We start from the raw sequence: 6,695 nt of genomic DNA on the forward strand, positions 1-6,695 counted from the left end.
AGGTGATGTTTGATAACATAATTTAACATTTAAAATTGAATGCATTAAGTGAAAATCAATTAAACTCATTTGCTCCTTTCCGGAGCAACCCCCCCCCCCCCCCAAAAAAAAAAATAATAAACTCATTTGATAATCTTAATAAGTATCACTTAAAATTTTAAGAGTTACTTAAAATATAGATTAAAAGTTATATATGTAAAAAAGAAAAAAAGAAAAAAAAAGTTTAAGTGATAAAAAGCATATTTAATTATCACTAAATTTATAAATAATTATACACACGTGTCAACGTACAAGATTGAAAGGGTGTACTCGGATCGAGTCGGCTTGGTTTTATCACAGAACCGTCACTCGAATCGACTTGCTTCGGGTAGAGAAATTTTTATCCGATGTCAACCGAGGTAATGATCGAAATCGTGCACATCGAGTGTCCGGTTTGGCAGGCAGTTTTTGATCGATTGATTTTCATTCACCATTTTAGTTTTATGGCTTCTATTCCTCTCACCTACAAAATCAATACCAAACAAATATACACAGAACAAAACCACAACAAATACTGTACAAATTTGCCTCTTTCATAGACACACTAAATATGATAGAAAACAATGGACAAAATTGAAAATAGAGAGGAGATACTTACCTTTCTACCATGGCACAATGCCACCAGCGTCCTTACCTGCCGTGCATCTCTTCAATTGTCTCTCTTTTCCGAGAAAGGTTTCAGATTCGGCAGATTTATAAGCTGAAAATGAGGATTTTAGTGTTCAATCAAGTAATTTAGAGAGAGAGGGTGAGAGAAAGAAAGAAACAAAAGAGAAAGGGAGAGAGAGAGAGAGAGAGAGAGGGATGTGGGATATCAGTCGGTGAGATATATATATATATATATATATAGAAATGAGAAGATTAATGTTTAACATTCTTTTGGGGAAGAAAGACAAAGGTAATAGAGGAGATGAGGAGAGAGAGTGGGTGAGATAATTGAGAAGAGAGGGAGACAAGGTGGTAGGTGAGATGTCAATGTCTCTACCCTTGGGAGAAGTGTAATTTGTCTTGGGAAGATTTTTTTTTTTAAAAAAAATATTTATATTTTGAGTAGTGGGGGCTGAGTTAAGATAAAGGTATTAGCTTTAGCTATTTTAAGTTATCAATGCTCTAACTTAAAAATAATGAAAGTGTATATATATTTGTATATAATTCGGTCGGTCAGTTATAATGATTTTTCAAATTTTTTTTATGCCCGACCATTGACCGAAAATAGATGACAAATTTCAAAATATAACCGCAACCGACTGTTAAAGTGGTTGAAACCATCCATAACAATAGCGGACTGGGCTGGTCTGGGCATGTCTGTTGATAATTTGGATTTTTTAACACCTTTACATGATTGTATATAACCTATTTGCCACAACCGTCACCACCACCACTCTTAACACTACCACTGTCATTACCGCCACCATCGCCACCATCATGCCACCACTATAACTACTACCATAGCTTCCACCCCTCCACCACCATCACCACTCGTACCACTGCCATCGGCACCACCACCACCTGAACCTTAACTTCCACTATTATCACGTCACTTCCACAATCACTACTGCATTATCACTATCTCTTCACCACCCTTACAACTACTCTTCATCTCTACAATTATTGTCATCATTACCATAACTACCACCATCATTACATCACCGCCACCGCCCACTTTTACTTCCACTACATTATCCATCCACCATCATCACAACTACTATATCTTTATCTCTATCACTAGTATCATTGGTGCCGCCACCATACAATATAAAAATTAGAAGTTACAATTTAAAAATAGTATGTTTGTGTGTGTGTGTGTGGAGAAGAAATCCAAATGAGCAAAAACTGCGAAAGTTCAAAATTTTTAATCGAATGATTTTTGTATTTTTAAAATAGAAAAAGAATATGCATGTTCACACTTTTTTATTAGATATTTAAGTTTCAAACAAAATATGTTGAATGTTCCTATTTTAAATTGAATGGCTTAAAGATGTACGTGTTTAAAAATGTGAAGTTTTATATTTGCAGCTTTTGTCTCACATGTTTAAGTGTGATCATTTACAGTTATTACTTTACACTTTTCAAATTTTTTTTTATTTACAAAAATAGTGTGAAAATTAGATCATTTAATTTCAAAAAATCTTGAATGATTCTTCACCATTGAATTAATGTCTTCCTATACAAAAAATAAAATAAAATAAATATAAAAATAAATAAAATAAAATAAAATTCTCTAAATTTTATCTCATTTACAATTTTTGAATTTTTAAATCTATTTCAATATGCTTGCTTATATCCATTTATGTAACTAGTGACAATACAGTCATTTCGTATTACACAAAACTTAATGGGTTATAATAATTTCTATAGGACTAAATGACATATAAATTATCTAAAAGGGATTTTCTAATAAATGTTTCTAGATGATCCATACAATATCTTCACCAAAATTCAAATTTTTAAATATTCAATATTAATCATGTTTGTTAAATGTCAACAATTAAGAACAATTTCAACACCACTTTTCGTATTTCACTAATTAAAATATATATATATATATGTACACTTTATTTGGATTAAAAGACACTTTTTTATCCCCATTTTGATTATAAAAATAAATACAACAAAAAATAGTGCTTTGGGCCAATGGCGGCTCCAAAACATTTTGTTGATGCACTCACTCAAAATTTTAAGGGGTTTCGATCCAAAGGTCTACATTTGGATTTTCTTTATCTAAAGGTTCAAGTATAAAAATATTAAATCTATAAGAACAAATTAATGCAAAATGAACAAAATACTCATTCCTATATACATACACGCATAGATCTGTTGAAATTGATTTCTTCAGACCTTCTACCTCCTCCTTCATTTTTTTCCCTCTTCTCCTTTCATTGAATTCGCCGTCCTCTCAGTCTCAGATGCTTCAATTGACGATGAATCTCCTGCCCTTTCATGAAGGCTCCACCTCCGTCGATCTTCCTTCTCCACTTTCTTCAGTCGCTGGCGTTGTCTTCTCCTTCTTCTGCCGCCTTCATCTCTCTCTCTCTCTCTCTCTCTTCCCACAGTACCACCTCTTTCTCCAAAACCTTAGAGACCTCCGCCAAAAAAAAAAAAAAAGTTGAGAAGTACTTGAAAGAAGTGAGAGTGGGTTTTGTTAGAGGATAGGGTGTTGATGGATCTATAATTGGTTCATGAAAAAGGAGATAAGAGAGAGATTTTTTCTTTTTTCCTCAGATCCTAGGTGTAACAATCCCTATCCGTAATTAGCTACTAATCCGTATTTAATGATGTTACTAAGTGGATTAAAATAAATTATGTGTTTGCTTTGCACTTTGTATGATTTTGGCTTTCTATCTGTTTGGAATTCCACTTTAATAAGTAAATTGAAAGCCTTATCGGCACCCAAAAATGAAGTTGTCTACACCGATATGTTATTTGGAATTTTTAGAACCATATGGCAAATTTTATTAAAAATTGATTCAGTCTGATCCATCAAGTCATGTTTAGTTAGCCTAATATTCTAATTAATGTGTTTTAGCACCATAATCATATTTATGAGATATAAGCTCATTTGAGCTCATTTCTTTCATTTCCCTTAGTGCAAAAATCTGAGATTTCATCCTAGAGTGAGAGAGACTCCATTTTAGAGAGAGAAAGTGTTGATTTAAAGTTAAAGTTGGGGATTTTGCTAGAGTAGCTCAAGTTTGACAAGGATCTTGTGTGTTTGAAGACTATAGGTATGAATTCAACCCCTAAATTATGAATCTAAGTTGTCAACATGAAAATTATGTGTTTAAGGGTGTGTTTTGAGCTTAGAAGGAAGATTTGAGTTGCAATTCATGCATGCATGTACATTTTCTTACAAATTGAGCATGATTTCCAAGGATTCTCTCATGCATGTTTGAAATTCATCTTCATTTGGGGAAATCATCAAGTTTCTAGCTGTTTTGTGGTGTTTGATCATGTTTTGAGAAGTTTGATACAAGAAAAATTCATGCATGTTGTGTTCATGAACATTCATCATGTTTTAAGTTGAAATTGTGAGTTTTTAACAAATTCTTGGGCCATGATTTTATGAAATAATCTTAATTCATCATGTTTTACAAGTTTACTATGTTATCTCAAGCTTTAGGGCCCAAGAGATGTGTTTTGAAGGTTGAAATTCGAGTTTTGAGCTTGAAGGTGCAATCTGGAAATTCCAGAATTTGCATTTATGCTCGAGCGTGGGAGTTCACGCTCGAGCGACAAATCTGAGTGCGTGCAGTCTGCTCGAGCGACCAAAAGTCCGCTCGAGCGTGAATTGCAAGCTCCTAGAAGTTTCATGTCTTTTACAGATCGCTCGAGCGAAGGAATGTACCCTCGAGCGACCCTTCACATTTTGCATGTCCGCTCGAGCGAGGAAAACTACGCTCGAGCGTGGACCTCATTTTCAGAAATTTTGACTAAGTGTTCCAAGGCTTGTTTTGGCATCCTCATTGCATCTTAGACATTCCTAACCCTTAATTAAGCCATAGTGATGAGGTTATGGATTAGAAACAAACTAAGAAAGAATGTACTAAGTCAAGGAATTTCAAGTGTGTATGTTTGTATGTTTAGGCAATGTGATAAGAAAGAATAAGAACCAATGCAATGTAAGCTAAGCCTTAGTGGCCACACGATTGTGTAATGATAAGACATGCTTGTGCTATGTATTTTGTGATTGTAGGTCAAGACACGAGTGTTGATTGACCGCTTACTGGAACCACTATGAGTAACATTTCTGTAAAGATACGTTGATATGAATTATGTTCCAAATGAAATGTGATAAGCTATGATTTTTGAAATGATATCTGTTTACGTGAACGAACATCCCAAGTTTGAAATCTATTATGGCATCTGTAGACACCCCATTTTTGACCGTCCTCAAGACTTGGACGTCACCGTTTGAACACTCGGTGATTATCCATGTTTGTGTTCGTTTGGAGTTCCTGGAGGTCTCGGCTACGCGCCCTGCCTCAGGATCTCCGAACTTGACCGTTTTGTGTCTGGTTTTGCACCAAACACTTGTGTTTTGCCTTGGAAGGGGAGGGAATGCCTTGTGAGACATCCCCACACACCACCGGCAGTGGCTGGAGGCCACCGGCTGGATTTTGCTTCCATCGGGAATCTTTTATGCCGGTCGGCACATTTTGTTGCCGGTCGGCACTCTTTTTTGTCAAAATGACATTTTTGGGCAGGCGACCACTGTTCATCTACTTTATGTAGATATTTTGTGCCAGCTGTGATAGCTGGCACCAACTCTGCCTCCCTCCATACACGTGTATGGAGGGATCTCCCTCTAAGCAAGCTTGTTGTATAAGCTTTGCAAGAGGGAGTCCTATAAGAGGAAGGCTCTCCTCTTGGCTCTAGGTTAGAGACGTAGAAGCAAAAACCAGAGGTTCTACATATAGATACATCCTATCTCTATATCTCCCTCCCTCTCCTCCTTTGTGTGTGTTATTTGGCCCAAAAGTGTGATTTTACCTTACTTTTGCACCATTACACACACTATTACACCTTGCTCCGAGTTTGAGGGACTTGGGGTGTTGATTCTTGTGTTTTGGGACTGATTTTGATCAAAAGAAGAGGGCTGGACCATTTGTTCTTCAAAGGATCTTCAAGGGTGAGCACTTTACTTTAGATTCCCCAAACTTGCAATAGTTTTTTACCTATCTTGCTTGCTGATTTAGCTTTTGTGTATAACATAAAAAAGGCTTACATTTTCATGCTTTAGAACTTTCATTAAGGTTGTTTTGTGGTTTGAGTGCAAACTCACCTTATTAAGCCTTGTTTAGCCTCTTTTTGTACCATCTTTGTTAAGCTTTGGTCACTCTTGTGTCTTGGCCTTCTCACCACTGAAATCCAGTGGATTTTCAGTGGTGAAGAAGGGACTTTGAAGTCTTGCATAGGGGAGGGACACCCCTCTCCCTTAGTCCCTCTTTTGTCCTCATTTTGGCTTAATATGGTAGCATGTATGCTCAGTTGTTTATGGCTGCTTTTCAGAGGTTTTTTTGGGTGTTTTGGATCATGTTATACCTCTGTCCTATGTTGGGTTTATTGGCCTTTTACATGAATAACATACTTGCTTTGAAACCCCATCATTTGGCTTAAAGAGTGCCATGTTGTAACACATCATTTGAGCATGATTTTGGTTCGGCACTAAGAAGTTTTTAGCATTGTTTTTCCATGCTTAAAGTCTGTTGCTTATCAATTTGGTCATGTTTGACATGTTTGTTATGGTTGCTATGCATTTTGGCTTGCAAGCTTTGAGTATGTTGACCTCTAGCATGCATAGTTTTGACCATCCTCATGATTTGGCATCATTTAGGACCACATTTCAGTCCAAGAATCATGTTTGTATGTGTGCATACATGACCTCTTTCATGCCTTAAAGGTGCGCCTTTTTATGCCTACACATGAGCCTTGGTGCATACACCCCTTTGGAGCCACCTTAGCTGCCATATTAGGAGGTTTTGGAGTCTTATTTTGCCTGTAAAAACTCTGTTTCTTACTTGTCTAAATCATGCTATGATTGGTCTTGTTGTTGGAAGTGAAGTGGCCCTTTTTGTGCCTTAGCCTTAGGGCCTTCGGTTTGCTTGTTGGCATGAGCATTGGTCCACCTTTTGGACACCTTTTGGCCACTGTTTTGG

General features: G+C 36.4%; 1 long non-coding RNA gene across 1 annotated transcript; it reads right to left on the bottom strand.

Moving 5' to 3' along the window:
- Positions 1-222: 222 nt before the first annotated feature.
- Positions 223-1,091, bottom strand: LOC145822740 (uncharacterized). Its single transcript, XR_014364428.1, has 2 exons — positions 638-1,091; positions 223-502 (listed from the first exon to the last, which is right to left on the bottom strand). It is a non-coding gene; the product is annotated as an uncharacterized LOC145822740 (long non-coding RNA).
- Between the last annotated feature and the right edge of the window lie 5,604 nt (positions 1,092-6,695).

The sequence above is a fragment of the Camellia sinensis genome, chromosome 3 (genome assembly GCF_055761805.1).
Source record: "Camellia sinensis isolate YWXY chromosome 3, ASM5576180v1, whole genome shotgun sequence".
NCBI lineage: Eukaryota > Viridiplantae > Streptophyta > Magnoliopsida > Ericales > Theaceae > Camellia > Camellia sinensis.